We start from the raw sequence: 10,774 nt of genomic DNA, 5'->3' as shown, positions 1-10,774 counted from the left end.
GCCAAGAAATCGCCGGGGTAAAAGGACCCTGATGGCAGTTATCTACAGGCCTCCTAACAGCTGCAGTGATGTGGATTACAAATTACAACAGAAAATAGAAAAGGCTTGCCAGAAGGGCAGTGTTATGATAATTGTGGGGATTTTAACATGCGAGTGGATTGGGAAAATCAGGTCGACACTGGATCTCAAGAGAGAGAATTTGTAGAATGTCTACGAGATGGCTTTTCAGAACAGCTTGTTGTTGAGCCCACTAGGGGATCAGAGATACTGGATTGGATATTGTGTAATGACCCAGAGGAGATTAAAGAGATTGAGGTGAAGGAACCGTTAGGAGGCAGTGATCGTAACATGATTGAGTTCACTGTGAAATTTGAGAAAGAGAAGCCGAAATCCGATGTGTCGGTATTGCAGTAGAGTAAAGGAAATTACAGTGGCACGAGAGAGGAACTGGCCAAATTTGACTTGAAAGGGACATTAGGGGGAAGGACGGCCTAGCAGCAGTGGCTGGAGTTTATGTGAGGAGTGAGGAATGTGCAAGACAGATATATTCCAAAAAAGAAGAATTTTTCAAATGGAAAAAGAGAAGTCAAAGCCAAAGTAAAAGCAAAGGAGAGGGCATTCAAAGAAGCAAAAATTAGTGGGAAGACAGAGGATTGGGAAGTTTTTAAAAGCTTACAAAAGGAAACTAAGAAGGCCATTAAGAGGGAAAAGATGAACTATGAAAGGAAGCTTGCAAATTATATCAAAGAAGATACGAAAAGCTTTGTCAAGTATATAAAGAATAAAAAACGGGTGAGAGTGGATATTAGACAGATAGAAAATGATGCTGGAGAAATTGTAATGGGAGATAAGGAGATGGCTGAGGAACTGAACGAGTATTTGCATCAGTCCTCACTGAGGAAGACATCAGCAGTATACCGGACACTCAAGGGTGTCAGGGAAGAGAAGTGTGCGCAGTCACAATTACGACAGAGAAAGTACTCAGGACGCTGAATAGTCTCAGGGTAGATAAATCTCCAGGACCAGACGGAATGCACACTTGTGTTTTGAAGGAAGTAGCTGTGGAGAGCGCGGAGGCATTAGCAATGATCTTTCAAAAGTCAATAGATTCTGGCATGGTTCCGGAGGAGTGGAAGATTGTACATGCCACTCTGGTATTTAAGAAAGGGGCAAGGAAGCAAAAAGTAAATTATAGACCTGTTAGATTGAGAAATGGTTGTAAAGTTTCTGGAGTCAATTGTCAAGGATGAGGTTACGGAGTACCTGGACGCATATGACAAGATAGGCCAAACTCAGCATGGTTTCCTTAAAGGAAAATCCTGCCTGACAAACCCATTGAAATTATTTGAGGAGATTACAAGTAGGCTAGACAAGGGAGATGCACTGGATGTTGTGTATTTGGATTTTCAGAAGGCTTTTGACAAGGTGCCACACATGAGGCTGCTAAACAAGATAAGAGCCCATGGAAATATGGGAAATTTACATTTGTGGATAGAGCGTTGGCTGATTGGCAGGAAACAGAGAGTGAGAATAAAGGATCCCATTCTGGTTGTCTGCCAGTTACCAGTGGTGTTCCACAGGGGTCCATGTTGGGGCCACTTCTTTTTACATTGTATATCAACGATTTGGATTATGGAATAGATGGCTTTGTGGCTAAGTTTGCTGATGATACAAAGATAGGTAGAGGGGACGGTAGTGCTGAGGAAACAGAGAGTCTGCAGAGAGACTTGGATAGATTGGGAGAATGGTCAAAGAAGTGGCAAATGAAATACAATGTTTAAAAGTGTATGGTCATGCACGTTGGTAGAAGAAATAAACGGGCTGACTATTATTGAAATGGAGAGAGAATTCAAAATTCTGAGATGCAATTGTACTTGGAAGTGCTCGTGCAGGATACCCTTAAGGTTAACCTCCAGGTTGAGTCGGTGGTGAAGAAGGTGAATGCAATATTGGCATTCATTTCTAGAGGAATAGAAAATAAGAGCAGGGATGTGATGTTGAGGCACTATAAGGAACTGGTAAGACCTCACTTGGAATACTGTGTGCAGTTTTGGGCTCCTTATTTACGAAAGGATGTTCTGACGTTGGAGAGGGTTCAGAGAAGATTCACGAGAATGATTCCTGGAATAAGAGTGTTAACATGTGAGGAATGTTTGACCGCTCTTGGACTGTACTCCGTGGAGTTTAGAATGAGGGGGAACCTCACAGAAGCATTTCGAATGTTAAAAGGCATGGACAGAGTGGATGTGGCAAAGTTGTTTCCCATGGTGGGGGAGTCTAGTACGAGAGAGCATGACTTAAGGATTGAAGGGCGCCCATTCAGAACGGAGATGCAAAGAAATTTTTTTAGCCAGAGGGTGGTGAATCTGTGAATTTCTTGCAGCAGTGGAAGCCAAGTCATTGGGTGTATTTAAGACAGAGATTGATAGGTATGTGAGTAGACAGGTCATGGTGAGAGGGTGGGAGAGTGGGACTAAATGAGAGAATGGGAAAATGGATCAGCTCATGATAAAATAACTTCTGCTTTAAAAATCAAACACAAGAAAATCTACAGATGCTGGTAATCCAAGCTGCACAGGTCCTGATAAAGGGTCTCGCCAGATCTCTCTGACACCTGTCTGGAGAGAGTTGATGTTGGGAGGATGTGGGTGGGTCGAGAACGGTAAGCACAGCCTCCAACTATAGGGATGTCCATTTAGGACAGAGATGAGGAGGAATTCCTTTATCCACAGGAGAGTGAATCTGCCACAGGCAGCTTTGGAGTCCAAATAATTGAGTATATTTAAAGCAGAGTAACACACACAAATTGTTGGGTGAACAGCAGGCCGGTAAGTTTCTATGGAAACGAGTAAACAGTCTAGGGTTCAGACTGAAATAATTCCTCAATACCTGTGTTGCTTAAGGGTTCCTGCAAATTCATCCCCTGTCCTAATGAGGGGCTGTGGGGGATGGGGTTGTGGGAAAGGGGACAAAGTCATCCTCATCTGCCATCTTTGCCCCCTCCAGCTTCTCATTACGTCTACACACACAGTTCACCCACAGGGTTTCCACCCCTCCCCCTCCTGGTCCAATCTGCCATTCATCTCTCCCCCACTGGTTCCCATTGTCACCTCCTTTAATGTCTCAAACCATCACACTGCCCCCTTCACACTCACAGATGAAATTCTCTGCTTCTCCCCCCAGTCTCTGTCACCCTGGATGTGGAAACGGCGAGTCCGTGGCTCGAGGTGTCTGAGGATCGGAAGAGTGTGAGACGGACCCGGACCTGGAGAGATCTCCCTGACACCGGGAAGAGATTCACACACTGGGCATGTGTGCTGGGATCGGAGGGATTCACATCGGGGAGACATTACTGGGAGGTGGAGGTGACGGGGAATCGGTTCTGGTGTCTGGGAGTCGCCGCAGAGTCTGTGAAGAGGAAGGGACGGGTCAGTCTGAGTCCGGAGACCGGATTCTGGGTCATCGGGCGGGTTGGTGACGTGTTACAGCGGTTTGGTGACGTGTTACATCGGGATTGTGACGTCTCCGGTCGCCCCTCCCCCGGGTCCCGTCTCCCTGCCGGTCCCATCCCCGGGAGGGTGGGAGTTTATCTCAGTTACGAGTCCGGGACAGTTTCATTTTACAACGAGGAGACCAAGTCCCATCTCCACACCTTCACTGGGAATAAATTCACGGGGAAACTTTATCCTTTCTTCCGGACCTGGGGTGTGAACCAGTGGCTGAGAATCTGCTCCGGTTCCGCTCCGGGTCTGTAAACGGGTCGGGTCACGGGACCGGCGTCAGGAGTAAAGTCCCTGTAAATATAAATGTGCGGAGAGTGCAGCTAAATACGTGGCTAAGGGGATGGTGCAGGAGGGAGGGCTTCATGTTTCTGGACAATTGGGCTTTGTTCCCGGGAAGGTGGGGCCTGTTCCGACGGGACGGTTTGCCCCTAAACTGGAGGGGGGGGGGGCAATAACATTCTTGCGGGTAGATTTGCCAGTGCTGCTCCGGGGAATTTAATCCAGATTTGCAGAGGGAGGGGAACCAGAGTGTCAGAGCAGATAGTGAGGTGCAGGAGGATAAGGAACATGAGAGGACTGCATGTATAAACGGAAATGAAAAAAAAGCAGATGATATACATATTCTCAGGTACATCTATTTCAATGCACGGAGTATTGTCGGTAAAACAGATGAGTTCAGGGCTTGGGTTGACACGTGGGATAACGACATTACTGCTATCAGTGAGGGGCAGAACTGGCAGCTTAATGTTCTGGTAAAATTGGAGAACGGCCAATTTTGTGGAAATGAAAAAGGATCTAGGAAGAGTGGATTGGGATAAGTTTTTTTTTCTGGCAAGGATGTGTTCAGTAAGTTCACAGGCATAAGAAATTAAATAGAGATTGGGTTGGAAATGTTATAGCAACTTCATTTAATTCAAAATCGAGAGGAGTTGCAATTTCGGTTAATAAATCTTTACCAATTAAAATACAAAATGTAATAATTGATTCTGTGGGGAGATACGAGATTATACATTGTCAAATTTTTTCAGAATTATGGAATTTTATGAACATTTATGCACCAAATGAAAATGATGCAAAATTCATACAAGAAGATTTTTTGAACTTGGCTGACGCAAATGATAAAATATTAATAGGCAGAGATTTTAATTTTTGTTTAGATCCAGTTTTGGAAAGGTCAACTACAGTTGTTACAAAATTAAAAGAAATAAAACTAACTTTATCATTAATGAAAGATTTAAACCTGATTGATATATGGAGGAAAATTAATCCAAGAGAAAGAGATTATTCATTTTATTCAAATAGACATAAAGCTTAGATGGAGATTTAATACAATTTTATTAAAACGTCAAGATTTTTGTGATTTTATGAAAAAACAGATTCAATTTTTTTTGGATACAAATTTACATTCAGTTGAGGGTAAAATTGTATTATAGGAAGCGATGAAAGCATATTTAAGGGGTCAGATTATAAGTTATACATCTAAAATTAAGAAGGAAAATTGGGAAAAGATATAAAGTTAGAAAAAGAATCTCAAAGATATATGACAGAACAAAAACAAAGACAACTTGTTAATAAAAAACTACAATATAATATCGTACATATCGTACAGAAAAAGTAATTATGAGAACTAAACAGAAATATTACGAATTAGGTGAAAGATCACATAAAATTCTTGCTTGGCAGTTGAAAACAGAACAGGCTTTTAAAACAATAAATGCAATTAGAACAAGTGTAAATAAGGTTGCTGTGCTGTCTTTACGACAGTTATTTAGTTTATAATATTTTCGCTTAGTAATTCATTCAATAGTATTTTCTAGTTAGAATTAGAAGTGTTTAAAGTATATTCATTGCATGTAAAATATATCGGCATGCGATGACGTCACATCCGGTTTCGCCGCGTCTTGTGGGAAAACACCGGTTTGAAATTAGCGCGAGGGTGGGGGCTTTCCACGAGGCTCACCTGAGCAGAAGCAGTTTTGCAGGCATGAGAAATCACAGTGAGAGCAACGCTGTAAGTTAATAGATAATCGATATATTGAACTAAGATGTTAATGCTGATCCTGTTAGAGGTAACGACGGTAGATAATGTTTATGCTTTCGTTAGTTAAAGAGTCGCGGATAGTTTGCATGGAAGTGTATTTAAAGTAGTCAATGGAGCAGGTAAACTCTCCCTGTATACTGCACCTTAGTGTAATGTAGTTATAGTCACCTTTGCAAGTATTTACACTTGAAATGTGATATTAAGGAAGGAACAAATACTGTATCAATCTTGTATTGTTTTATCAACAGTTTTCACCATATGTTAATGTGAAGAGTGAACAGTAAATGGTTAATCTTACTGCGATCTGGTTCTTATTAACTGTGGTTTATCCGGACGTTAAATTCGGCGTTCGTTACACCCGAAGGAGAACGTTACAGTTGCTGATAAACCTTTGGAAATTCATGAAACTTTATTTTTTTTTATATACTGAACTATATCAATCAGAATCACAAAATAAGATTACTGAGATGGATAAATTTTTATCACAAATAACCCTTCCGAAATTTAATTTGGAAGAACAGAAAGGATTAGATATGCCCTTTACATTAAAAGAGGTTGAAGAAGCTGTAGGATCACTTGAGAGTAACAAATCCCCAGAAGAAGATGGTTTTCCTCCTGAATTTTATAAAAAAAATTAAAGATATATTAATTCCTCCCTCTATGGAATTAATATACCAAGTGGAAAGAATGCATAAACTCCCACAATCTTTTTTAACAGCGATCATAACTGTATTGCCAAAAAAAGAGATCCTCTAAAACCAACATCATATAGGCCTATTTCTTTGTTGAATACAGATTATAAGATAATAGCAAAAATTTTATCTAATAGAATATCTAAATATTTACCAAAATTAATGCATATGGATCAAACAGATTTTATTACAATCAATGGATAATCTAACCTGGTTACTTAGTATAATTCATCTGGCACAAAAAAGAGAGGAAATGAGTGTGTTTTTTACTTTGGATGCAGAAAAAGCATTTGATAGATTGGAATGGGATTTTTTTGTTTAAGGTATTGGAAAAATATGAGCGAGGAAAATCTTTTATACAATGGATTAAAACCTTAAATACTAATCCTCAAGCTGAAGTAGTTACAAATGCTCAGATTTCAACACCATTTTGCTTAACGAGGTCAACTGGACAAGGCTGCCCGTTATCACCTGCTTTATTTGTATTGGCAAAAGAACCATTAGCTGAATTAATTAGAACAGATTCAGATATTGGCGGTTTTAGAGTTAATCAAGAAGAATATAAAATTAATTTATTTGCTGATGATGTTTTGATTTATTTTACAAACCTATTACAATCTTTGCAAAGATTATCTTTTAAATTGGAAGAATACGGGAAAGTATCAGGGTATAAATTAAATTGGAATAAAAGTGAAATTTTACCCCTTACAAAAGGAAATTATAATCAATGTCGATTAGTAACTCAATTTCGATGGTCAATAAATGGGATAAAATATTTAGGTATCAGAGTTGACAATGATGTAAAAAATTTATATAAACAAAATTATTTGCCATGATTAAAAAAAAATAAAAGAGGATCTTGATAAATGGATGATGTTACCAATAACATTAATAGGTAGAGTTAATGCTGTAAAAATGAATATATTCCATAGATTGCAATATATATTCCAAACTTTACCAATACAATTACCGCAGAAGTTTTTTCAAGAACTAAATAAATATGTAAGGAAATTTCTTTGGAAAGGAAAGATGTCAAGAATATCATTGGAAAAATTGAGATGTAAATTTGATTTAGGAGGGTTACAACTTCCAAATTTTAACAATTATGATAAAGCAATTCAACTTTTTTTGATGAAAAAAAAACCCGGCATGGATTAGAATAAAATTAGATAAGATAGGAGAAAACATACCAGAAGATTTTACATATAAATGGGAATCCAAATTGATACGGGAAAAAAAAAGAATCTCCTATATTAAGACACTTGAATGATTTATGGAATAAGGTAAATATGGACGATAAGATAAAGAAATCTTTATTAGCAAAAATAAACTTTAATTCAAAATAGGCTTATTCCTTTTACAATGGATAATAAACTTTTACATAATTGGTTCCAAAAGGGGATTAAATATATATGTAATTGTATTGATGTCGTTTGAGCAATGAAAAAATAAATATAAAATATCAAACAACACTCTTTTCTCTTATTTTCAATTAAAGGACAATTACGAGAAAAGCTGGGTCAAACAATGTTGATGCCAAAACTTAGTGAAATAGAAATATTAATTCAAAAAGGAAAAATTTAAAAAATTACATCTTGTATGTACAATTTGATTCAAAAACAGACTGAATCTGGAATTCATAAATCAAGACAAAAATGGGAAACTGATTTGAATGTTAAAATTGTTGGAAAAAGTTGGTCAAGATTATGTTCTGATAGTATGATAAATACAATAAATGTTCAAATTAGATTAATACAATATAATTTTTACATCAATTATATATAACACCACAGAAAATAAATAGATTAAATTCAAATATGTCTGACCAATGCTTTCGATGTAATCAAGAAATTGGTACTTTTTTACATTCTACTTGGTCTTGTTTTAAAATTCAACCATTTTCGATATATCTGACTTTTATTGGAACAAAGTACTGGAGTTCAACTCCCAAATAGTCCAATATTATTTTTATTAGGAGATATTGAAGGGACAATACCGAAAATTAAATTGAATATGTATCAGAAAAAAATTATAAATATTGATTGGCAGTAGCTAAAAAAGTTATCGCAATTACTTGGAAATCTGAGTTATATTTAACTATGGATTATTGGAATAATGAAATATATAGTTGTATTCCACTTGAAAAAATTACATATAATCTAAGAAATGAATATGATATATTTTTCAAAATTTGGCTCCCATACCTACAAAAGATAGGATTAAATATATAGGTCCTTTGAAGATAAAATTATAATGTAATTGGGGAAAGTAAGAATAAATATTAAAATTATTTTGAACTCCATGGAGCATGTGGGTATCCTCCAATATCGAGGCAATCTTTTTCTTCTTTATTTCTTTCTTTAGATAAGGGTTAAGGTGGGGATGGGGAGGAGGACTAATATTATTTTTCTTTTTCTTACTAATTTTTCATTACATTTATTCTTTGTAATTTTCTAAAAATTTAATAAATAAATAAAAAGAGCATCTCAGTAATCCAACAGCCCACTCACCTTTGCTACCCTTTATGTTATTTCCTTACGTTTAACACAATTATTACGTGCCTTTTCCAGCTCAAACTGTGAATTGATTTAAAGTCAGTCCCATAATTTAATAGCTTTTATTTGAAAACTATCTACCCTCGCAAAGATTGTACTGAAGACTGCATTTGATTTTTCTTCAGCCTTGTACGCTTCACATTGAAATAGTATGTGTTTCGATGGTTTCATAATGACAAAATGTACACGACACAGAATGAAGTTTTCCAATTAGTTACAAGGCATAATTAAGCATAGTGTGGATATTTCTGTCATGTGAATATCATTCCTTCCCTTGTTTTAAGCCCTTCTTCTATAAACCCAACAGGTTTATGTATTCTGGAAAGGTGTCTGTCTTTACGTCCATTATCCTACGTCTTGCCATAAGCCCCTAATTCTTAACACTACCAACCCTTTAGCTTCTAATTTGCTAAGTGGAAGGTCTATATCCACAGCTTAACATTTAACAGCTTTTGGTGCTAAACAGTCAACATCATCATTTCCCTCAACAGTGTGATATGCAGGCCCCATAATGTGCAGACATATAAATCAAACTTTATATATGAAATACCGTTTGTCAAGTTTCCAACAGTCAATCTGACCTACTGCCAGAATGACCTGTTTAAGACTCATCAAAACTGAAATGTATTCTGAGCAAATTATAAGGACCAATTTCCTCCATCCACTGTAAGCCTAAACTGTTGGCAAAGAATTCTGCTTTCTATGCTGATAAATGGCTATAAGTCATTTCTTTATCATTACCTGCTATTCAGGCACACAAAAACAGCCACACCAACATCCCCAATTAAATTATCTTTTGATTCATCTGTAAAAATGGTTACTGTATGATAATAACTTTCATTAATATACTGATGACCAACAGACTCTCAGGCAGAACCGAATCCGATCGTGTAAAAAGTAAAATCACCTGAAGTCAATGGAAAAAACAATGTGGGGTTACAGAGAACGCTACAGTGGGACATACTGTGTCATCAAATACACCCATATTCGCAGCATGGTAAGAACCCAGCCACCCAAAACAAAAAACACTCTTCTAGTGATGTTCCCAACCGTCCTCTAGCACAACTTTAACAGGATGATCATTTCCTTGACCCGCAAATTAATCCAGTATGTTGACATCAACTTGAACCTCTGTTACTTTGAGGGCAATTGTCCCATTGCAATCAGTAAAGCCAAAGCAGGAGACAACATTACCGCACCAGAACACAATTAAAAGTCTGTAATTGTATCACATACAAACACTTTTAATTTGAAGATGAAGGTGATCCACAAGCCACACAGACATAATCATGAACAGATCAAATTAAACAAATATAATTGGTCAACAAAGATTTTCATGTTGCACCCAAGAATACCCACATAGATGTCTGAGGAGATTTAAAGCTCCTTTATATTTATCAATTATTTTACTGACAGGTGCTTCCCCATCAGCTTATTATTCATCCACATACTGAGAAATCTTACCACTGACACTTCCTCGAGACATTAATCCCATAAGTTAAAATCAAGTGCAAGTCTATTAATGCTGTTTGTAAACCACGTAATGTGTTTTAACGACTGAAAGCTTACAATCCTCATCAATCTGCCCACTGTTTGATCTATTAATTGTAAATTGCAGTTAATACCTCAAATCCATAAAGCTAAGTCATCTGTATATTGTGATTTACCCAGGGAATCCCATTTTCCCATCTCACAGAAAATATCATTAATCATAATATTAAATAATGAAGGGCTACAAATACTGCCTTGTGGGATTCCATTCTCTATCTCATAGACACAAACATGCCGACCGTTACTTGGACAGTCCATACAAAAAAAAACTCAGAAAAAAATACAATGACCCCCTTACTCCTAATTTAATCAAAAGTCCTTTCTTCCATATCATTTCCCTTTTCAGTCTCAATACTGCTATTACAACATCTTTATTTAATTGTGCTTTCCGAATATCATCTTCCAAACCTAAAACTGAATCTAATGTCATTT

The sequence above is a fragment of the Hypanus sabinus genome, unplaced genomic scaffold, assembly GCF_030144855.1.
Source record: "Hypanus sabinus isolate sHypSab1 unplaced genomic scaffold, sHypSab1.hap1 scaffold_955, whole genome shotgun sequence".
Taxonomy (NCBI): domain Eukaryota; kingdom Metazoa; phylum Chordata; class Chondrichthyes; order Myliobatiformes; family Dasyatidae; genus Hypanus; species Hypanus sabinus.
This window is presented reverse-complemented; position numbering follows the sequence as displayed.